General features: G+C 29.0%; 1 protein-coding gene across 3 annotated transcripts in view; it reads left to right on the top strand.

Annotated features, from left to right (window-relative positions):
- kek5 (kekkon 5) overlaps positions 1-25,475 on the top strand; it is a 279,052-nt gene that overhangs the window by 4,943 nt on the left and 248,634 nt on the right. For all 3 annotated transcript variants that reach the window (XM_065510037.1, XM_065510035.1, XM_065510036.1), the window contains exon 2: positions 100-500. The gene's annotated coding sequence lies outside the window, so the exon portion shown is untranslated. The remainder of the gene's footprint in view (positions 1-99; positions 501-25,475) is intronic.

Raw genomic sequence — 25,475 nt, 5'->3', positions numbered from 1 at the left:
TGTTGTCTGCGAGTAATATTTAATATTTCTGATATTGTTGTTGCTGTTATCATAATTTTATTTTATCTCTCCCTCTCTCTTATTTTTTTTTACTTTTAGTGATTCATCATTGATATTTTGTGAAAAAACAACAACAAAATTTAACTGAACAAAATAATAAAATTAAATAACCAGAAGAAGAATCAGAATAAGCTAAAGAAAGAAAACAAGAAGAAAAAGTAAACAAATAAAAAAAGTGTAATAAAATACATTAAGAAAAGTGTAGAATTATCAAGTGTAACAACATCTGAAACAAAGTGAACAAAATAATTTTATTAAAACTAAAACGAAAAATAATAAACAAAAAAAAAAAACAGCATTTGCTCTGGATTAAATTACATTAAAAATAAAACCTAGAGAAAAATTCAATCTACTCCTGGATATTTGATAGTGTCGTGTCCAACGTGCGTATTGGATTAAAATTTCGGATACCAAGAAACAAACTGCTCAAAATATTTAAGGTAAGTCTGTGTGAAAGATTGAGGTCGGTCGCCTTAATAAAATCTACAATAAATATTTAATAGCTTTTGATTTTGTTTTTCGATTCCATTATTTCAAGACACAATTATTAATGCGTTTTTTTTTTGTTTGGTTTCTCAATCATTTTTAAATCCCAACTGGTTTGAATTTAATTTTTTATGCACATTGACATTTTTTTGCTGTTGTTGTTGTTATTCTTATAAATATGTTTGTTAGTATCTTAGATTAGAAGTTCATCAAGGAAATTTTTTTGTGAACTTAAACAAAATAAATAAATTAATAAGTATTAAAATGATTGGTTGAAAATATCAAGCTTGTTATTGTGTTTTAAATTATTAATTTATCATAAGCTTATGTAAACAAAGAAAACAGTGCTGATTTTAATAATAGAAACACTCATAGATTTTGTTGTCAACCGAAGAGTTTAATTCTTGGAGACGAAGGATAATTATCAAAAACCTTATTCATGCAATACCAATGTAGATGTTAGTCATTTGCGTAATTAATTCACAGCAATCTGTATCGTGTATCTTGTATTAATTACACTTTTTGTTTATTTGTTTGTGAACACCCAGTGTAGATTGTATGATTGAATTTTGTATTTTAAACGTCAAAAACCGAATAAGAAAAATGAAAGCAGTACAGAAGTAGATTTTCTAGAAATAAAATCAAAAAATTAACTGACAAAATTACATTAATTAATATGTTTTGTGAAAAAGTTTTAGTACTTTTATTATTCTCAAAAACTGTCATTCACTTAAATCAATACAACTTTTTAAGATTTTTATATGAAAACTTCCAACAACAAGCTTACACTACTGTATTTCAATACAATCACATCGGTTCTAGAATACAGTCCCGAACTGGTGATTTTACCCATCATTTAGGGTGTCAACTAGTTACTTAACTAGCTACGTGACTAGTTATTTTAACACGTGCATGTCCTAAGTTGGGGGTCAATTGACCCTTTTTGATTACAATGAGACTGTCTGATAGCTGGTCCAAAGTAATCAACGCTTGTAAACTAACCTTCTTCCGACAACTCTCCAATAGATTGCTTCTGGTGGGTAAAATAACTACTTTCTAAAATTAAACTGTATGATAATTACATATGTATATCAACACAACCCAGTTTGTACAAATTACTCAAAAAGCTTTTATAGTGACTACACTCTAGATAACTTAGAGACACTTAAGTGGCAATTGTCTTCACGCTAGATTACCTGGGATGTATAAAGTAACCAATTGTCTTTTCTCTGCGCTACAAAAAGGACATACGTGTCAAAAGACTCAAAATATATAAATTGGAGTCAGCCAAGTGATAGGACATTAGTAACAATAACTGTCTATAAGGGATACATTGAATACTGGCTGGGACTCGATAAAAGGATACAAGAGGTTCTGAGAATTATGCAAATGTGTTTTGTTGATGTACCATACATATTAGAGTGACAGCCGATTTTTTTTTTTTAGATTTCAAAGAGTGCCGGGTGGAATATTGTGACACTAGGCCTAAATGTTAAGTGCTGAAAATTTGAGCCAAATCAGGCAACGATTTCTGGACGCGCATCGAGGTCAAAGTTCAGATATATGCAAAATTATACTATTTATATGGAATAAATAGGTGAAACTCGTAAAATTTCTGCATTGTTTTCTAGAAATGTATAGATTTATTTATATTAATGAATATTACATTAAAAAATTTTTTTGGAAGTTAACCCTGCATCTCCTTTGGGTCAAAATGACCCAAAAACTGTATTATCGCCAAAATTCGGAAAAAATGCAAATTTTTCAGATATTTTAAAAATTTTGCTATTAAATAAATACTTTTGTAATTGAATGCAAAAGAATCGAAATGTGTACGTAATTATCGTTGTAATGAGATATAAATGACAAAATTTGGTTAAAAAATGTTAAAGTTATTACAAATTCGCCAGACCATTAACGTGTTTCAGGCCACTTGAACAAAAAATTTAGGAAAAAAAATTAACATATTTCGAGAAAAATTAAAATAAAAGCTAATTTTTATTTAAAATATATCCGTATTTACTTGTGTATGAGTTTTTGTCTTCGTAGGATACCGTTAACCTATTCGCAGGTATGGCCAAAAAAAAATATTTTTTTTAACGGCTATTTCAAATCTCCATTTTCAAATTTTTAAAAATTTTGTTAAACAAATTTCAGAATTTTTTGATCATCACATTGGGATTTATTGAGATCAAAATAGGGAATAAAAATATGAAAAAATGATGTCAATACCTCTTACAGTTTTTCCGTACCTGCGATTTAAATGTTGCGATTTTCAAGGAAAACTAATTTTTTGTCCATATTTAGGCGAATGAGCCCAATTTCCTTAATGTTATAAATTTTAAGTAAAACCTATTCATAATATTATAGTCCTTGTAATTTTAAATATGTTCTGAAAGTTTTACTAAAATCGGAAAACGATAACCTTTGAATCGTGAAGGTCAAAGGTCAAATTTTTCAATATTTGGAATTTCTAATGAAAAGATAGCGAAATGTTATATATTTTTGGGCCGATTTTAATGCAACTTAAGGAAAATATAACATAAAGTCCAGAATTTAAAATAGCATCACAAAAATGGAAATTAACCCTTAGCAGCACTTGGGGTCCAAATTACCCTCAATTTTTAAAATCACGAAAAACACAACCATTTGACCCCAAGTCCTCTTAAAGGTTAAAATTCATTTTTGCACTGTTTTTGTAAATGCTAGACCCCCATTATATATTTTCCTCAAGTTTCATGAAAATCGGCACAAAAATATATAACAGTTCGCTATCTTTTCATTAGAAATTCCAAATATTGAAAAATTTGGCCTTTGACCTTCACGATTCAAAGGTTATCGTTTTCCGATTTTAGTAAAACTTTCAGAACATATTTAAAATTACAAGGACTATAATATTATGAATAGGTTTTACTTAAAATTTATAACAGTAAGGAAATTGGACTCATTCGCCTAAATATGGACAAAAAATTAGTTTTTCTTGAAAAACGCAAAATTTAAATCGCATGTACGGAAAAACTGTAAGAGGTATTGATATAATTTTTTCATATTTTTATTCCCTATTTTGATCTCAATAAACCCCAATGTGCTGATCGAAAAAATCTGAAATTTGTTTAACAAAATTTTTAAAAATTTGAAAATGGAGTTTTGAAACAGCCGTTAAAAAAAATTATTTTTTTTGGCCATACCTGCGAATAGGTTAACGGTATCCTACGAAGACAAAAACTCGTATACAAGTAAATATGGACATATTTTAAGTAAAAATGAACTTTTATTTTAATTTTTCTCGAAATATCTTAATTTTTTTCCTACATTTTTTGTTCAAGTGGCCTGAAACACGTTAATGGTCTGCCGAATTTGTAATAACTTTAAAATTTTTTAATCAAATTTTGTCATTTATATCTCATTACAACGATAATTACGTACATATTTCGATTCTTTTGCATTCAATTGCAAAAGTATTTATTTAGTAGCAAAATTTTTTCAAAAACTGAAAAATTTGCATTTTTCTCTAATTTTGGCGATAATACAGTTTTTGGGTCATTTTGAACCAAAGGAGATACAGGGTTAATTTCCAAAAAAAATTTTTAATGTAATATTCATTAATATAAATAAATCTACACATTTCTAGAAAACAATGCAGAAAATTAACGAGTTTCACCTATTTATTCCATACTAACAGTAAAATTTTGCATATATCTGAACTTTGACCTCGATGCGCGTCCAGAAATCGTTGCCCGATTTGGCTCAAATTTTCAGCACTTAACAATTAGGCCTAGTGTCACAATATTCCACCCGGCACTCTTCAAAATTTTAACAAAAATTTTTTTCCATACAACTGATTGTCACTCTAATACATATGTATATGTTTGACAAAATAGAGTGTCTCATCTCTATATAAAAATCTCTTTGGTTTAATTATTCTGAAGAAATACAGACTTGTTTGGAATCTGCTAAATATGAGTTGCAATAATAACCAATATTATTAAAAAAAGAACTAAGGTTGTTATAAACTTTGATTATTTTATCATTAAAATCACATGAAATAAGTTATAAAACTGCATAAATAGATTTCAAAAATATTTAAAACAAAGAATTTCAGATTCAAATGTGATCACGTTTGCACATACATATCTTCGATGAATCAAACAAATTTCAATAGGAAACAGTTTTTTTCAACTTTTCTAGATTCGTTTCAGATTTAAAAACTATGTAAACATTCATAGAATTCATGTAGTATGAAATATAACCCACGAAAAGCAATTCTATGTAGATTAAATTAAAGCAAATATAGCTATTGAATTGTATTTATTAAAGAACTTTAAACTTAATTATACAGAAATTCCTAAAAATTACTATTTAAACATGATAATAATAGCATTGGTATTAATTAGCAAATTTGCGGCAAAATTATTACATGAATAAAATTTAATGATAACTGAACAAAATAGTGAAAACAATAGAATTGTTGAAATGCATGTGTTTTCAGTGGCTTAATTAGTAACAATAGGAATTATTAAATAAAATTTTGTTAAATAACGATCTAAATGTTATACGCATGTAATTTTCTTAAACAATAACATTTTACATAAAAGCCAATTTGTTGGTTTCCATTGTGTTATAATAATTTTACTTGTAAATATAAAAAAAATTTGGAAATTTAAACAATTTTTTTTACTACTTGTGAAAGTAAAAAGTAAGTTTTTTTTTATTATTAAAAAATATTAAAAATTTAAGAAAAATGAAAGCAAAATATCAGCAAATTGTCTTTTCTGGTTTGACACTAAATAACTACTTTATTTTCATAAAAAATTTATGAAACATTTTGCTCAACTTTTGCTGGTGTGAACTAAACTTAATAAATGTTTTCAATTTCAATCTTAAAATTTGTCCATACTAAGGATTTCTTATTTTTATTTTACTTAAATGTTTTTGAAATAAGAAATCTGTATCTATTTTGATATGACCACATCAATTTAAAACTGTGACTGCTTAAAGTTTTTCGAACTGTGTGTGTGTGTTTTTTTAGCATTTATAAGAAAACTTTTCAAATTATGGTTTTTTGCCTTTGAATTTTTGAATGAAAAAGATATGAGTTTTTATAGAAACTGTTTTGTTTTTTTCTTCTTTTTGTTAAATTTTTAAACATGAAAACTACCTCATACCTGATAACTATTCCTTTCATTTGAATAATGTCATACAAATATCTATTGAATACAAGTACAAGTTTTAGTGTGTATTCTATGCAGAATACAGAATATATTTTAATTTCACTTTCTGGGTTTGTTTTGAAAAATAAACTTATGTTCCCCCTCTTTTAATATTTAATAGAATATTGAATATTTGAGTAGTGGGGAGAATAATATAGAGTTTCATTTTAATGATGATTTACAAAATATATTTTAGCAGCCACACACACAAACTAATCTTCAACTTAATCTTGCACAAATCAAACAACCATCGAACCATTAATAAATATTTTTCAACTTAAAAAAAACCTAATGTTTGAAATATGTACTCTCCCTTTCTTCCTGGTTTCCTTTCCTTCCTTCCTTAGCTGTTTGCATAATCCAAATGATGATGAAGTTTTCATAATATATTCAAAATACATATTTGATTTAAAATCTATAAAAAAAAACTGTAAAAATACTCGTATTATAATAACGTAAGAAAGAAAACAAAAACCACATACAAGCAAATGTTGTGTATTTATAAAACATATAAAAAACATGGGAAGGAAACAAACAAAAAATTATAGAATACGAATAAAATATAAAAATATCAACAAAAAAATTTGTATAAATATAGTAACAACAAAAACAAGAAGATAATAATACATAATAATAATAATAATATTAAAAAAAAACCGGCATATAGAAATAATCAATCAATGTCAATGTTTAATATTAATAGACCAGAAATGTTGTTTTATTGCTCAAATATGGTAAAATGAAATGAAAAATCGAAAAAACATGAACACAAATTATAAAGATTTTAATCTTACCGACTATGTACTGGGAGCAAACCTACAACAACTGGAAAATATAAATGAGATTTAAGGGCTTAACTAGGGGTAGACCAAATTAGTAAGATGAAAAAAAAACAAAACAAATCAAATCATAAAAATAAAATAACTACAGAACATAAACACTGTGAATACTGATTAGATTTGATAGAAATGACGAAACAACTACATAAATTCGAATAAATAAATATTTCATAACATTTAATGAACTTGTACATGTAATCGTAACACAGCAACTCACTATTCGTATCTGTTGTTGTTCTTACATACTACGAATATTGGTTTGTTTAATCGCATTAATAATTCAAAGTGTATTACAATTAACCCATTTAAATGTATCCTATTAAACACCCTCTTTCCATCAAATTCAAGATATTTTGATTAATTGTATTTAGCTTTCATTTAAGTTAGAAACATGTATTTAATACATTTCTCTTTTATGTTTGTAATACATACAATATAATTTCAAATGCGTACATTTAACAATCAGGAAATTGACAAAAAAAATGTATTTCACAACTTATAATTACTTAAAAATGTATGAAAAATTTACATTTTCCTCCTCCTCGACACAGGAAATTGTGCTTTTATGACAAAACACTGTATTTCGAAATTCAAAACTAGCTCATTTTTTGGTAGTGGTTTTGGAATAATTGAGAGAGCATAATTGTATGCATGAAGATTTGTGGAAATATAATAGCTGGATATTATTTGGAGGCCATTTTAACTCTTTGCGGTTTAGTGTTTACTTTAAAATATAGTTTATTGACATATATTTGCATTTTGCTAAACAATTAAATTTTTTGAAGTCATCGTTTATGTTTTTTGCAAAACTTTGACGCCAGGATACTTTGATTAGATAAATATATTAATTTGAAAATATTGTAAACCGCAGTGTTTATTATTAAAAACTAGTTGATCGCCCCGGCTTCGCCCGGTAGCTATTTACTAATTTCTCCAACCCACATACACCTGCCTGTTTTTATTTATTTGCAAATAAAATATCTAAATTTGTACTTTAGGGGGCTTTTTTATTACAGTTGACTGGACCAAAAAAAAAATTACGAGTTTTACCCGGAATTTTTTAATTTTATTTTCTTTACAAACCATCTCCTGAAAATTTCGAATCGAATAAAAAAAATCAGCCAAGTCGCTCCAGCCGTTCTCACGTGATGCCATTACATACAGGGACAATTTAATTTTTATATATATAGACGAATTCAGTGTTACTTTCCTATTTCGATTGTTTGGTCAGAAAATTTAGTCAAAAATATTCGATTTCAAAAAAAATTTATACGAAACAAACATTTTTATTATAGTTATTTTTAAGGCCAACCGCCACGGTGGTTAGTAAACTAACCACTTCACTTTTTTATTACCTAGATTATAGTAAAAATGCAATTGTTTTGATTTTAAACTTATACACGTAAAACCTTGACTGAAATAGTTAAAAGGATTTGAAAAAATTCAATTAAAAGTAATTTAAAGCCGGTTAAAGAATTTTGAGGAAACTTTGTTTTTGGTCACAAAATTGTTAAAATTATTTAATCTTAAAAAATCATTTAGTTGCCTATTTTGCAAAGGCCTCTTCAGCAATAAATAACTTAGATTGCAATTTAGATTTACGTAGAGAGAATATTGCTTTGGAGAAGATGTTTTGCGGAACCATGCCCTTAAAAGGAGCGGATACAAAATGTTTAAATTTATATTTTTGGAATTATTAAAGAAAAGGTTGGACCTGGTAGGCTGAGATTTTATTAAGGTGCTTTCGTAAAAAGTAACTCAATGAAATGAGCAAGCTTTATTAGATTGATAAACAAATCAGAGATTTCTAGCTTTTAAAGAAAATGAACTATGAGATCTGCGCAAATTTGTTAGATATTTTTAACAAAAAAATATGAGCAAAATTTTGCTGTACTTCTCGCTCTCGCCTCATGAAAACGAAACGATCAATAGAAAATCTGTTTTACATCGAATTAGAGAAAGGTGTTAGCTATTGTAAAAAATACATTTCGGCCAACAAAATTTGAGATTAGAGTATTAAATTTGACTTGAATATTGCTTCAAAAGATCTCATTGAATCCATGCTATGTATCTTAAGGTAGATATACGTAACCACTAATTAAAATATATTTAAATTCTTTTATTTATTTCAAAATCTTATTTTACTTAGGATGATTCAAAAGATACAATTTAGTTTTATTTTATTTGATGCTGCTTGACCTTACAAAAGAATTGTAAGAGTAAACACGTCAAACAAATTTCCCATGTGTGACCCTACCTTTAGATGGGTCTGTAAGAGTAGGCGTGGCAGAATATTTCAAAAAGAATTTAATTCTCGCTGCTTTAATCGATATAGGCAACTGAAGGTCATATTGCAGTAATAAAAATCCCCTTAAGAAATAAAACTTTGAATACTCTTTGTTAAGTAAAAGAAATATTATTATTATTTACTTGTTAATCGTTGGAGCATTGTTTAAATATTTATTTAAGTAAAGGTGAGTAAACTTACTCTGAAAAATGTCTTAGTATGTGTAGCGGTCTTCTTGGAACCAACCGTTAGAGTTATGAGTTTATTGCATTTAATTCCATTACTGCTGATTGCAGTGTAAAATTCAGTTTGTTTTTTATCTTTGGCGGGCATTAACTGACAATTTACTTAAAAAAAACAGTTTGTTTCTTTATTTACTTATTTAGCGTTCCATATTTATATTTTTATGACAACATTAAGAAGAATAAATACATAGTATGTATGTAAGTGAGTATTTATGCGATAACGACGATTATTTATTGGAATACAAACCGTGAAATTGTATTGTGTAGCTAAATTGATGTATTAAGTCTGGGTGACACAGGTTAATTTGGTACTCTATGTAACTGTGGCAATATTTTAAAATAATTTATGAAAATCTATTTTCACATATCAACATCATTTGTTAAGTGAAACTTGAATTACTTCCTCAGATATATAGAGTTATGGGTATGGAACATTTTATTATGTCGTATTTCTTAAACGTACTTCTAATTCATGAAAAATGCACAAGCTGATTTTAAAACCTTCATAACTTTAGCTAGAACATTAATTTTGCAATATTTGAACCACCAAAATCGAAATAGGCTAAAATACCGATAAATTTATAATAAAAAAAACGTTACCTCAAAAATTATGTTACAGAAATAATCCAAATTCTAATTAACGTTACCATGTAACCGTTTTGAATCGTTATTTAACCTTGGTAAATAAAGTGTCTTCCAATAGGAACTCCCGAATTTTGACACTTGATAGCGGCCATATTGTGGAATTGGCTGTCATTTATTCAGTTTTGTTTGTCAAATCACCTTGGATCGATATAGCGTTCAACAACACGTTCATTGATAAAATTGTTTTGTCAAATTAGGTATTCTGCTCGGATAACGTTAACGCGAGCTTCGCCCATTTTACGGTCACCATAAACGTCCTACGGAGAGTCCACTGGTTTAGTAAACCACGCATCAATACTCGTACGACTACGAAATGAAAGATTTTGACAATTTTCACAGATTTCTTTCACAACGAAGTTGACCTGGCTATCACAGCCAACGGCGAGCGCTATAGGTCGACGATTACCTACTTATGTTGGCCTCAATTGGATTATAAGGACACCATCATGCCATATTCTCATCGCACGTGGAGGTGTTGAGAACTAGCCACCGAGATCATGCGATTTACCACATTCGACTTTTTCTTGTGGGGTTTTCTTAACTAACAGGTCTATGCGAATAAGTCACAAACCACAGCGGTCCTCAAAGCTGACATAACCTACAGCGTTGCCACTCATAAAATATTTTTCCTACCAAATTTCTGATTAAAAACTACCAAAACCTACCAAATTTTAAATATTTGAGAAATGCTATATGAATTCGTTTCAAAATTAATAGTTAAATTAATTTTGTTTTACTCTCTAAGGCAAAGATGTAGCTAGCTCTTGTCATAAGGAACACAAATTATGAACATTTAAAATCAAAAAAATCTTCAAGATCAAAATCGCAAAAAACTTAAAAAAATCGATTTTTTTTACCTTTTTAATAATATGTGTTATAACTTTGAAAGATACAGAATATGTAAATTAAATGTATAAGACGTAAAATATTATTAGAAAATAAACTTTCACCTGACTAAACTAAAAATTTAAGATAATTCTGTCTTCATATTTTATAAATAATTTTATTATTTTGGATTAACATAGTGTTTGTTGTATGATTTTAAAAATACTTATTCAAAAAACCTACCAAAATGCGACAAAAATTGAAACAAACCAACCAAACTACCAGTCAATTTGTTAACTTAAAACTACCAATTTTGGTCCAATTGGACCAAAGCGGCAACGCTGATAACCTATGACATCTGTCAAATTGAGCCTGATTTGTTCGCCAGAGTCATGGAAATTGGACATTTCGGTGATATCTCTCACTAACTTTGTTTTATTTAAATTTAAAGATAGGATGCGCTTATTGAACGACCCTTTAAAAGGTGTGTTCGTTTGCTTGCTAGCTTTTGCTTTTTCTTTAGAAGCATAGGAAAGTTTCTATATAAAAAGTAAACAATATATTGGAAAATGTTATAACTATTTAGTTGGAAAACATTTTTTTCTTTGAAATACCACATTATGAAGCATGAAAGTAGGAATATTCAATAATTTCAAAGATTGTGATAGACTTTGCAATCTATTTCCAATAAATATGTATGTGATTGTTTACCCTCATGATTATTTAGTAATAATAATAGGGGCTATATATCTAAATCTAGTTTGTTTGCACCACCCTTTAAATTAACGGCCAAACACTTAAATTCACCCAACTCCAACCAGGTGTAGGGTAAATACAAAAAAAAAAATAACAACTTCAACATTAAATTCTTATCGGTTGTTTCGTTTAATTTTCACTACAATTTACACTAAATAGACAGTTAAGCAAACAAACACACAGCGCAAATGTTTTTTTAACTAACGAAAATGTGGAGGGGAAAAACAACTAAAATGAACAAACGACAAATATTCAGGTAAATTGATAAAATATCGTATATTGACATTTACTCATTCATTTATTCCCTTTGCTGTTATGTAGTTTAAAAAAAAGAAAAATAAAAACATTCACTCTCTATCGAAAATTACTTCTTATCATTTTCCGTTACCAAAATGTCTGACATTACGACGGCACACAAAATGAAATTATGACACGACAAAGGTTTACCAACATCATCAGTGTTAAACTCACACACACAAACACACACACACATAAACAATGACAACAAATATTAACACACCATACCTCCCTTCCCCCCACCAATCAAACCAATATGACTTACAACAACAATATCGTGAAATAGTTGTTGTTTGTACTAAACTCTCGTTGTACTCATACGTAAAGTTTGTTGTTTTTGGAAACTTTGTATTGATTTTTATATTATCACAACTTCAGAAAATATGTAACAACACAAAGAACAACTTGAAGAGATATAATAACAAAAAAACAACAACAACAAAGTTTATTGAACAACATACTAATGCCCTGCCAGCAATTGGAAGATATATTTTCGATACATACACCGAAATGTGTCTACTTTGTTACGAAAAAATTGTTATTCTAAAAATGTATAAGGTCAAATTACATTATTATCGAATTTTTAACACTAAAACTTTTCATTGTTCGACAGTTTACATTTTAAAATAAAGAAGAAGAATTTGTAAATTTATGAATTTTAAAGTCATCGGTTGTCTAACATAAACAATTTATGTGTTGAAGCAAAAAAAATATTTATAATATTTTATTAATTAATTAGTGTTAAATTTCAATTATATAGGTTTTTATTCTCAATTTAAAGGTTTTTCGATTCAAATTATTTTTTTTTTACAAATAAAGCCATATTTTTCAAAATAAATTAAATTTTATCCGAAACAAATTAAATAATTTTCAACAAAAAATCCAGTTTTTTCATGTTAAATTTAATTACCCTCATTTTAAATTAAAATTCACTTCAAATTATATTTTTCTTTATAGGCTGCTTTAAAAAATCCTTAGTTCGTTTTAAAAGCTTTTACAGTACCGAAATAAATTTTGTTCCTGACTTTATTTTAAAGAATTTTATAATTTTCAAACGAAATTCTTTGAACATTTAATATTAATATTTTCACATATTTCTTTGAAAAATTATTCAATATATTAGCTAAATCAAACATCACAGGTGCTTGGCTGATCCTTGACAATGCACAGTGGTTTAGAAACGTTTTTTTTTTTTGGAAATAATTCGTTATCACGAGAACTATTTGAGATATTGCTACGAAAATGGTTCGAGCTGAGGTGTTATCGTGTTGATTTTCGTTTGTTCAACTTCCTAGCGCTAATGGGGGCCAGTGTCCCCTCAAAGTTGGTCACCTCGGGTCTCAAATTTTTTTTTAAAAAAAATTATAACATCTACAAAAAATACGCTTACAAGTGTAGGTTATCTCTATTAGTTGAAGAGATATTCAGCCAGCTTTATTGATTTATTTTTTTTTAAATATTGCTCGATATTTTTATGGTTTTTTAGATACGGCGGGATTATGGAGGATCGAAATTTATTTTTAAAATATCAGCTAAATTGGCGATAAAATTCTAAATAAAATAAAAACAACTTGCTATCAGCTACCTCGTCCCTATAAAACGTTATACGCTTCCAAAGTTTAAACATGTAAAATGGGCCGTATTGTGAAAAGTAAAATTTGGCACACTTAACCTATCAAACTTGGCCAATTTAAAAAGAAAAATTCGGTTTGATTAAAAAATTCTAAAAAGTCAAAGCATCGATTCACGAAAAAGCTCCATATTTGTATATGTAAATAACGTCACAGTAGGAACTTTTTTAAAAAAACACAGTTTTTGGAACACATTTTCCCCGTTTTAGGAATTTCGGTATTTAAAAATAAAAAATGTCAAAAATTATAATGCCATTGATTTAAGGACATTCGAGTCTATATAAGTTCTAAATTTTGTTATGATATCTTTATCCGTTAAAATTGTACATTAATTCAAATTTTATATTTTTCTACATGGAAAGTCACCATATTATAATTTTTTAAGTTTTTAAGGTAAATGGCGTCACTTAAAATTTATAAAATTATTTAATTTTACTAAAATATCAATCTTCAAGTCCTAGGGTTTTTATCAATATCAAATACTTATATAAAAAGCCTTTATTTACTCCTCAGAAGTTCCACAAACCCCCTTGCCCCCTTTGACAAATTTGTACGTTTTTTCAAACATGTTGAAACAATGTGATACTCCGATATATAATAATACGACACTATAAGATGAAAAGAAATAGTGAAACATATTATGCCGATTTGATTAGTTTCAGCTTCAAGATTTTTCGATTGAAATTGTTTGCTGGGTGGAAGTATACTAAAAATAAGAAGAAGACTAAAGACAAGAAGAAAAGAAATATAATAAAGAACGTATTGACATCATGATTTCAATAGACTTCAATAATGCTGGCTGGCTGGTGTTGCCGTTTATATATTGTATTTTGCAGAAATGAAATTGAACAATTTTTTATGACTTCGCGAGCAATCAAAGTGATGGGGAGTCGCTCACACACTCCCACAGCAATAAGCTCACAAAAAACACACCTCTTTACGTTATGACTGTACACAAACAGATACTAACAATCATATACAGAGTGGTCCAAATACAGGTATGTTTCAGAATCATTTTTGATTTTGGGACTCAATGCTTTCTTCTGCTCAAAATATTGACTATAACTCCGAAATTAAATGCTTTAGGCTAATAAATATTGCTACTTCCAAATTGGTAAAACCGTGCATGCTGTTAGTGAAAGACGATCGTGAGACCAGCTGGATAACTTTCGTAATGAAGAGACATTCTAGCTCTATACTGCCACTAAGGTACAGGGCTATGAATGGTTGAGACCTGATTTCAGTAAGATTTAGCAACATGTTACACATGGTAAACATTATAATCATACCCAATAAGCATTTTTATTGGAATTCATGTTGAAAGCAAGTGTAATTCAAGTCTTGAATTATAGTCAAGCAATTGAATTACAGTTTTATTACACTTTATTTCAGTAGCATTATCCAGTATGTTTTTTGTTTGAAAAATATTTAATTTTTCAAATTAATTAATTTGCATTCTGGTCAAATTCCAACAAAATGTTCAAGTGCTTGAATTTTTGGGGCTATTGTGCTTATTGGGTAACGTCACAAATTCGTCACAAATTAAAACAGTTTAGAAATTACACAAAATTTGCAAAATTATAGAAATAGATAAAAACGCCCACGAACTTAACCAGTTACAAGCCATACATTAAAATACTTTTTGAAGAATAAATATGATAGGATGCTATATTCGTCTGAGCCGAATCTTAAAAATCCTCCAGCAACAATAATCACAGTTACAACAACACAGTATGATAACTTAACAAAGTTGAAAACTGTTTTGGGAAAAATTCATAAATTTTTTGAGGTTGTTTCACATTTTGTTTCATTCTGTTTACCATACTGCACCGATTTTGTTGATTTTCAATACCAAAATGCTTAGGACAATGATAAACATTTTTGTGTGAATCTTATTAATTTTGATTGGTTAGTTTAGACGCGAGCATGTTTTACACATACAAACAGATTCTTTAGAATATCAGACTTAGATGAATATTTATTAGTGTTTCACTTACATAGAATGACTCATTCATCACTTAGATGGTGCTCCTCACATCAAATAGACACGTTATGAGACTAAATTTGTACATTGCAATGTTGTCAAAATGAATGAAGACGTTTCTATTCCTTTGTTCACATGTAAAAAAAACATAAAAAACATTTTAAATAAAATATAAATTCAAGAGGAGTGTTACAGACCACAAATTCTGCAACAACAAATTGTGACAATTTCACACATTATTGCGTTAAACAAGGAAGACGTAACGAAAGACTGACAACTAAGCAATTCAACAGAAATATTTGAAAATAAAATGCAAAAGGACAAGAACACAACGATGACGATATAAAAGTCAGAAAAATAAGAAAATTGTAACAAATTGTGTTAATGTTGTGCTCACATTGTGTTAAACAAAATCAATCATTGCTCAACGTAGGTTAATGGAAATGTACTTTTTTGGTACTATTTGAACCTGTAAAACAACAAAACCATCATAAGTTTATTCAGATGAGTTTCTCATAGATTTAACTCAACTTTTTTAATTAATAACACTATTCTCATATAGCAATTCTCTCCATAAAGTTCATTTAATCTTTAAACTATTTTCCTTTTCCTTTTGCTTTTTTATTTTCGTTTTGTTTTAAATTTCTTTGTTGTCTGGAAATTCATTTTGATATTAGATTTCTTTATTTAATATTTATACAATAATTTATTAACAATTTCTTTTATGCAAGTTTGGAAAAGGTTTATAGGAGGTATTTTTTTTTTTAACTTCAAACAAATTGATTTGAACTTTTTTCTTTTTTTGAAAAGAAAGTTTTAAATATGTTAGTAAGAACTTTTATTAAGTAGTCAATATGAAAATTAAAGAAATAAAAAAACAAAAAAAGAAATCAATTCACCTGTGACAAATTTCCTAGACTTTAATGAAATTTTTTATTTTTTTGTTTTCGTTTTTGTGGATTGTAGGTAAAAAGTTGTTACGATTTTTTTCTGTTCACATTTGATTGATTTGATATGAAATCTCTAGACATTTCTAATAAACTTTCTTTGTTATGAACACGTGTGATAACAAAGTCAAATAATCTTCTGCCTAAAAATCAATGCTGGAAAACGTCTTGTCTTAAATATTAAGTAAGAGAAAAAAAGAAAGAAACACACATTATATTAAATTAATGGAAACAGAATGTGTTTGTAAGTAGTTTTGTTTTTTTCCCAAAAAAAACTCTATGCATTAGTAAACATTTTAAGAGACTTTTGACATTTTAAATATCTCAGTCTAGTAAATAATCCCTTTATCGATTCCATCTAAAACCACTTATTTTGTTTTTTAATCTGTAGCCAAACAAGAGATTTCAAAAGTTTTCTTATATATTAATGCGATTTCTTTTTAAAGTCGAGGTGATAATGTTAAATTTAAACAATATTCAATAATATTATTATGTGATATTTAAACAAACCTTAATTATCAACCGAAATGTGTGCTTGTACTGATTTTTGTTTGCTTATGGCGGTGTGTTTAAAAAAAAAACATTTTCACATGAGAATATTAAACTGTTTTCAAGTTATTGGCGTTAAAATAAAACAAATAACTGAAAGAAAATATTTTAATGAAATTTACCACACATATTACGGTTCCTCTTTCTTTCTTACGGAACTCTTTCCTCAAATCAATAACTTTTTCATCAGAAACCCTTTCCATTTTAAAAACATCGCTATTTGAAAATTGAAAAATTTGTTAAAATTGTGTAAAATTATATACACATAATTGCCCATAACTACTCAAAGACCAGCATAATTTTTGACTCCATTTTAAAGCCAAAGATATTGTCCTTAAAATGGTGTGAATAAAATTTTTTACTTCCAAAAGGTTAAAGGTCAATATTCAGAGTATTTATTTCAATGTAAAAAATATCAAAGATCGCGGTGTTAAAATTTCAAAAAGAACATGGTATGAGGACATATAAACTCTCTACTATATTCATGCAAAATAATTTCGATGGAGACTCGATTAGTTCAGGAGTTATAAAGAAAAATATTTTTACATCGGAATGAGTTTCCATTGAAAAATGCAATGATATGAGAAACGTATTGGATATATTATGTATGTGGTAAATTTCATTAAAATCGGAGATGGTAAAACCGACTGCTGTCCGTTTTCACATGGATCTTGCCATGTATTATTACAAAATTGTTTTTTTAAATTTATTAGTGAAAAAAAAATTTATGACAAAAATCCATTTATACACAAAATTTACAAAAAATATTTTTCCCGATTTTGACCCATTGTAGTTCCAACTTACTATAGCCTTATGTACATCGTTGCAATGGACTTTGAAATATCTATCATTAGATATCCATATTGCCTATATTAAAGACTTAGTAATCAAAAATAGGCCAAAAATCGAAGTTGTTCCGGTTTTTCCTTACATCTCAGCCATTTGTGGGCCGATATTCTCGATTTTAAAGGCAACCAAACCGGTAGATTTTCCGATATATTGATGTATCAATCATGTTTGTAAGTTATTTGGGGGCTACGGAAAGTTGATTTTAACATACTGACGGACATGCCTATATCGACTCCGCTATCTATATCGATCCAGAATATATATTCTTTGTGGGGTCTTGCCAATCATGGTGAAGGGTATAAATAAATATATAAAATTTGTTTAAGGTTGTCTCTTTTTTTTGTTTTTTTTTCATTTTTTCTATTAATCTGAGTTTGCTAATTTTGAATAACAAACTGCTTAGACCAATTGTAAACATGAACATGTTTTACACAAACATACATGGAATTTAACAAGGATAAATAATACTTATATACAATAATTTGTGGGGACTTACATCAATATTTTTCAGTAATGCATACAGAATTACACTCTTATATATGCCCACATTCACCACGAGTGGTGGTGCAGAAGATAATGGGAAACGATACATTTGTAAACGCTGTGCGTTTTAGTTTTTATTGTGTCAATAACAATTAACTGCATGCATTTTGACCCAGTAAACATTCTAGTTTTTATATTTTGCCCGCAAATATAACTTTCTTTCTTAACATGTTTTGCTGGGTTACTTTTACAATACCTACCACACAGCACCACAAAATGCATCTGCTATTTTTAATTACAGCAGGACACACGTCTCTACCTACAGCGTTATAAAACAGCTGTTTTTGCTAACAAATAAAACACACAAAATAAAAGATCATTTAAAACGAGATAATCAAATGGCTGCAGAACAACATTTTTCATACGTTTTTACAGACCAGAGATAAACCATTAAAAATCGAAATGAATTTATTGATAAAACTCGCAACGTGAATAGATAAAATATGTATGTTTATTGAATGAAATAAATTGTACCGGCAACAAACTAAATTATTGAATTATTACGTTAAACTACCTGAATTTAAAATATTTTTATTTTTTCACAAAAACAAACTGTCGCCTCCATATCATACATACATGACGAAAACTGAATTTCAAGTTCCATTCCTCCCTGGAAAATGAAAAACAGAATTAAAATTTGTGTCCAAAAAACAAATAAATAAATATAGATGGATGGATGAATGAATGAATGAATGGTTACAGGCAAACTAATAAAACAAATAGAAAAACAATAACAAACCCAGTAAAGGCCATAAAATACAATTTTCTGTGGCGGTTTTTCTGTGCTGTTGGTGGTGGCAGCCAGCGTCAGTGACCATGGCGGTACTGTTTTGGTAAAAACAAAATAAATTACTCGGTACTTTTCCATTTTACTATTTCACTCGGAATGAAAAGACACAATTAAATTTATAAATCAAATTGTACCGAAAAAAAACATCGATTAAGCTAGAAAAACAATTTCTGTTCTATGGTTTTAGTGTGCTTTTATCCATCTAAATATTACGACTGAAAAGAAAAAATTCAGTCAAGTGACGATGGCAGTCATACAGTCAGTCACTGCTGAAGAGTATTAAACCAAAACTGAAAAATATTCTTCATATACAAACAGAAATGTTTGAAAAGTATTATAAACACTCGAATGGGGGGAGGCAGTTGGTTTGCTGGCTGTTCTAAGGTAAATGCAGTACTTTAAAATTGTGTTGACATTTCTGAATGCAATTTACTTACTTTGGATTCTATAAGCTTGATGTGATGCTGGAAAATACTTAAGAAAAGTTTTATTTTGAATTATCATTTAAATATTACCACAACAGATTTAGTCCAATAGCAAAACAAAACGTACAGGAGGACATCAGCTTTCAGAAAATTAAATTTGTGACCACTTTGTAAACATAACGCACAGTGGTTTAGAAACGTTTTTTTTTTAAATAATTCGGTATATCGGGAACTATTGGAGATATTGTTACGAAATTTCACTGAAGTGTTTTGGAGTGGATTTAATTAGTTCAGCTTCATAGCGCATGACCCAAGTTGGTCACCTCGGGTCTCCATTTATGAACCGAATGAGCTGAAATTTAAAATATAAATAGTCCTTTAGAAGATCTATAATTTTGTTCGATCTTTTTATGATTTTTTAGATACGGCGGGCTTACTTACTTCAGGATCAAAATTTATTTTTAAAATATCTGCTATATATTAAATAAAATAAGAAAAACTTGCTAACAATTATTCAAAGTTTTATTTTTTTATGGAATTTTTTTTTTCATGGAATATCATCATATTTTATTTTTTTTAGTTTTAAATTTCGTAACAATATCTCCAATAGTTCCCGAGATACCGACTTATTTCCAAAAAACAACTCTGCAACATAAGATACAGGGTATCAAAGTCGACTTTGAATACAGACAATTTATTTTCTCTAAGTTATCTCTTATAGTTTTTCTAAAAATATTCTCTTATTTCAACAAACTCCAATCTAATATCTCAAGACTTTTTTCCAATATAATAATCCGACTAGGTGTGAAAAATAATCTAAATTAAAAATTTCGAAATGAGTATGAAAAAATTCATTAATTTTGATAAGAAAGCTTTTTTGCTTGCTGGCTGTTCTTTACAATAGAGGAGGCATTTCAGAAACATAAAACTCTTTAACATAGGTTTTTATTTGCAAAAGTTACAAGGCTGGTGGGAACCTGCAAAAACAATATTCTGAAAGTCCAGCTCCTCTCCATTTTAAGGGTCATGTTTCAAAGATAACTGAACATCAACCACTTCTTGCAAACATCTTTAAAAATGTTTGCAAAGTTTACAAGGTCAGCAATATTTTTCACAATTGCTCCAATTTATTTTGCGATTGGCCCGGCCGCATTGTTGGAACCAGCGAGAACTGGAAAGAGCGAGAACTAGAAATAAACTCCAACAAAAATGTTATTCAAAATAATCACACATACGAGTGTTGTTTTTGTTTTCACAGAGATTTTTTTACTAATGAATTCTCACAAATTAAGTTTTTGACAACTGAGTTAGGTCTTTGACAGTAGAGTTTCTGATCTATGTTTTTTGTCTACGACTGGAACTTCTATCATGTGTTTTTAGTTTTACCATCTTAAATTTTTCCAAAGAAACTAGTTTTCAACTGAAGTGACAAAATGAAAATTTTATATCTTTAAATGCTGGAATATTGTATAAAGTGGAACTTGAATGAATGAATATTTGAAAATTGTATTGAACCAAATACAATAATAAAACGGCAGCATATATAAAGTGGAGAAAATACAATACTAAAATAAAAACAGCAACAACAGTAACAATAATAACAATTGCAATAACAGTGTACTACGAAAAGCTATAAAAAAGATCCACTAGATAAAACATGTTTCTAAAGCATACAACCAGACAGACATTCATTCATTCACCAACAAACACATTGAACACCCAGATTCAAACTGACATGTTTGTTCGTATCTATGTATGGATGTTTAGAGTATGTGAATAAAAAAAAGGAGTTCAAATACGGTTTGTTATAAATCTCTAGTACTTTTGCAAATTTTATGAGTGAGTATACAAGTACCAATCATTCATACAGCCAAACATATTTACATCCATACACAGATTTCATTTTGAGAACAAACTGAGAGATACTTACACACAAATGCCAACAAACCAGCAGACATGAATACACACTAGGGTGGACCCAAAATTGTTCTTTGTCATTGAAAAAACATCCATATGCTGAAAATTTGAGCAAAATCAGATAACGTTTAGAGGTTGCAAATTTTGTTTAAAGTTTCGTGTTTTGGATCAAAATCGAAAGTCGCAAAACTGAAAAATAAGGGCCACCCTATGTGTATTTAAGGATTTGGATGGATGTATCCTTAAACTATGTGTACCACTTAGTTTTAGATGGATAAATAAGTCTGGTTTTATATGATGTAGCAGCATGTGACATTTAAACTCATGCACACAATCAGACAGCCACACAGCCACAGTTATTATAAAGTCCAGGTCATTTCCCGTATGTAGATTGTCAAAATTTCCTGTCATTTCTGTCTTCTTCTGTTTGCTTTTATGCCCAATATTTTTTTGGAGTACTTAGTATGTGTGTCTACCATGTTGTTTGTTGGTTTTGACAAATACTCGTGCATTAGATTTCAAATCGACCAACAATTTTTGTTAAGATAAATGTGGGTGATTTAGGAGATAACCCAGTACAATTATTTCATTTTTTTTTCTCTTGTTCATAAACAATAATGACTGTAAGTTAAATTCTCAGTAATTTTTATTACAAAATGTCAGTTAATGAATCTACATTAGACCGGCTCGACCTCTCAACATAATGTTTTCAGACACCCCTACTAAATTGAGTTTAATTAATTTTAAGTTTTAGAACTCACCCTTAAGTTCAAAATTTGGAGCGACTTCTCCAAGTTTTTGCGGCACAGCTAGGCGACATCGAACATTAAATCAATGCAAGAGTGAGACCCAAACCTTCAAAGGCAGAGAAAAAGAACTGAAAAATTATCTTCATTTTTATGGTCATTTAAAAGGCATTTCGAAATGTTATAAAAATCAGATTTTCTTTTGTTTTCTTGAGCCAATCTAATGTAGTACATGTATTAATATCCGCGTGTGTCTGTATATTTTTGTTTAATTTATTTATGTGAATAAATATAATGGGGGTTTGTTTTCTATTTTATAAATCAAAAAACTAATAAATTAAATTTATACAAAATGACATTCTTGTTCTGTTGCTTGATAGAATTCACATTTGGGTGTGAACATAATCAAATTACAATTTTGTAAAATCCTGTTGAGAAGTGGTAACACACAGCAGATTGTAGTTATTTGATTAGATTTGAATATTACTCCGTCATTTGTAATTTTATTGCTTGCTGGCAATCTCATTAACGCCCACTGCTGCTTGCTATTTGTCAGTGATACAAAACACATACAAAACGATTTAATAGGGGGGAAATGATTGGTTTCGAGACAACCACATTTACAGGAAGGCCCTAAATACTTTTGAGGGGTTTACTCCAGCTCAGACTGACCTTTGTTTTTCTTAATTGTTTTAATATACAATAGAAAATACATTTTAAACTAAATTCGAAGTATTTATTTTTAGACTCTTTACCATGAGTGGTATTCCATTTGTAATTTCTACATTTTTCATTTGCGACCCCACAAAGTATATATATTCTGAATCGTTATAGATAGTGGAGTCGATATAGCCATGTCCGTATGTCCGTTTGTATGTTGCCATCAACTTTCCTTAGCTCCAAATAACTTACTTACATGATTCATATATCAATATATCGGGAATTCTACCGGTTCGGTCCAAATATAAGGAAAAAACCAGGACAACCTCGATTTTTATATATATATGGATTAATAAGTTATTAATATAGAAAAGATCTTGTGACAATCCCTGAATGCGGTTGTGCGAATAGAGTCGATTTCAACGCACGCAAGACACAATGTTGTATGTTAACACACAAGCGCGCAACAGATCATGTTGCTCCATCTGTTTTCACGGGTGGTGTAAATATTAAGGAATCAGAAGCTCCTGATGTTCTAGGCATGAGTACTCAGTGCGATGTCCGCTGGAAAAAACACATTTTTCGAGTGTCGAAAGAAGCATTCAAGTGCCTTGGTTTTCTAAAACGGTGTAAGAATTACTTCACTCCAACTGATCTCCTTACTATTTCACTGTTCTACCGATACTACAATGGTATGTGCTCTGCAGAAATTAGGGAACTTGTTCCCGAAACCCGTAGCTTTTTACGCAACACACGTTCTTCGGCAAGTGCACACCAATTCGTTGTCGACTGGACAGTGGATCGCACAACACATTACAGAGAAAATTCGTTCTTTAGCCGTACTGTTTGTATGTGGAATAAGCTTCCTCCTGAAGTCTTTCCTGTCACTTTCAATATAGGAAAATTCAAATTCAAATGGATATCCAATAATAGATATTTCAAAGACCTTTGCAATGGCGTATATATATAAGGCCAAAGTAAGGCGTACCTACAATGCACAGTGGGGGGAATCAAATTTTTTTGGAAATAAATCTGGCATTTCTAAACGCAGATTCGATCTGGATAAAATTTTACGCGGGTGTAGCCAAGAAATATTACACTTTAAGTTATTAAAATGGGACCAGGGGCGGCGTTATGGGTGCTCAAAGTAGGGTACCTTCGACATGTAAAATTGTTAAACACTTGCCATTTTGTCATACCTTGGTTCGCTATTTTAAAAATATAGGTCGCACTTTTAGACCGAACGGTCTCGAATTTTTTGTTAGTTAGACAACTAAATAATCAATAATATACATACGACTTCAGAGTATTATCGATTATACACACAGTTACTAAAGTATATCGATTTTTTGGACTTTTTTTAAAAAATCTATATATTTAAACATACAAGGCCTGACTCATTCATTCATTCACTCATTCACTGGCTCATCAGTCATGAGTGAGTGAGTGAATGATTTTTTAAAAAAAGCCCAAAATGTCGATCGTACGTATACTTTAGTAACTGTGTGTATATCCAAAAATAAACGATTTTCAATTGGGCGAAGAGGTGACTTAACTCTTTTCTTATTAAAGAAAATTCTGCCCCACTGTGCAATGGGTCAAAACCGGGAAAATTATTTTTTTATGCCGATTTTTTTTAAATTAAAAACATAAAATTTTTTCTCTAATAAACTAAAAATATTATTTTTTTTAAATTTTGAAACATATTTGTTTTAAAAAATATTTAAAATACTTATTTTAAACTTACATTTGGTGAAGGGTAGTAAGATTCGCCACAGCCGAATATAGCACTGTTACTTGTTTTTGTTATATTAAGTGGTGTTGCTGCTTCAAAGGAACTACAATGAATTTAAATTACATGAAGCCATTTCTGCTGTTACAACATTATCATGAATTTTAATTACAGTTTAAACAGTTTCACAATTTGAATAATTTCGATTGGAAAATATCTTTAATATTCCCATTCACTTCCGACGGTTAGGTGTTTTTCTTTTTATTACCACTAAACAATTTACTAATTATTACGATAATTTAATGCAATGAAAATATTTCAATATGTAAAGCATAATCGAATATATAATTCCACCTCTGCTGTATAATTGCTCACATTGATTTCATATTAGCTCGCAGTGAAACCAAGTTAAAATTCATATTCATCATTTTCATTTATAATTCAATAATATTTTATGTTAATTTCATTCAAATTGCCACCAGCAGCCGTGTTGAATGCACGTGCCACTTACCTGATTTGCTACTTAAATTCAAAAACAACAGCACAGCAACAGCAATAACCAAAAATTGTAATAATATGAAAAAATATTCAATGAATTTATAGCTGCATACAGATGAGTATGTGAGTTAGTCGTAAAATTTACATTTACATGAATAAACCCATCCCCTCCCATCCGATCCATTCCACCCATCCATCTCTAAAATGTTTTATAATCCCTACAAAGGAACCTAAATTATTTCTGCCATTTTATGGTTTTTTACTTATTTACACCACCACCACCACCACCAACAACAACAACAAGAATAACAACAATATTAAGTTTTATCTGGATACATATGTTGTATTTGTTGTTCTTATTGTGGTTTTATGTTGTTGTTGTTTATTTTAGTAATAATGCTTTATGACTTGAGTGGTAAAAAAAAACTTTATTGTTTTCATTTGGATGTGTAATTCTGCTCACTCCTTGACAAGGAAACGTTAACAACAAGGAGGATGGATGATGAAGGAGAAGGAGACAGATAAAGAAATAAAAGCTTAACATAAGTAAAGTA

The sequence above is a fragment of the Calliphora vicina genome, chromosome 4 (genome assembly GCF_958450345.1).
Source record: "Calliphora vicina chromosome 4, idCalVici1.1, whole genome shotgun sequence".
NCBI lineage: Eukaryota > Metazoa > Arthropoda > Insecta > Diptera > Calliphoridae > Calliphora > Calliphora vicina.
The sequence above is the reverse complement of the archived record's forward strand: the minus strand, read 5'-3'. Positions and strand labels throughout refer to the sequence as shown.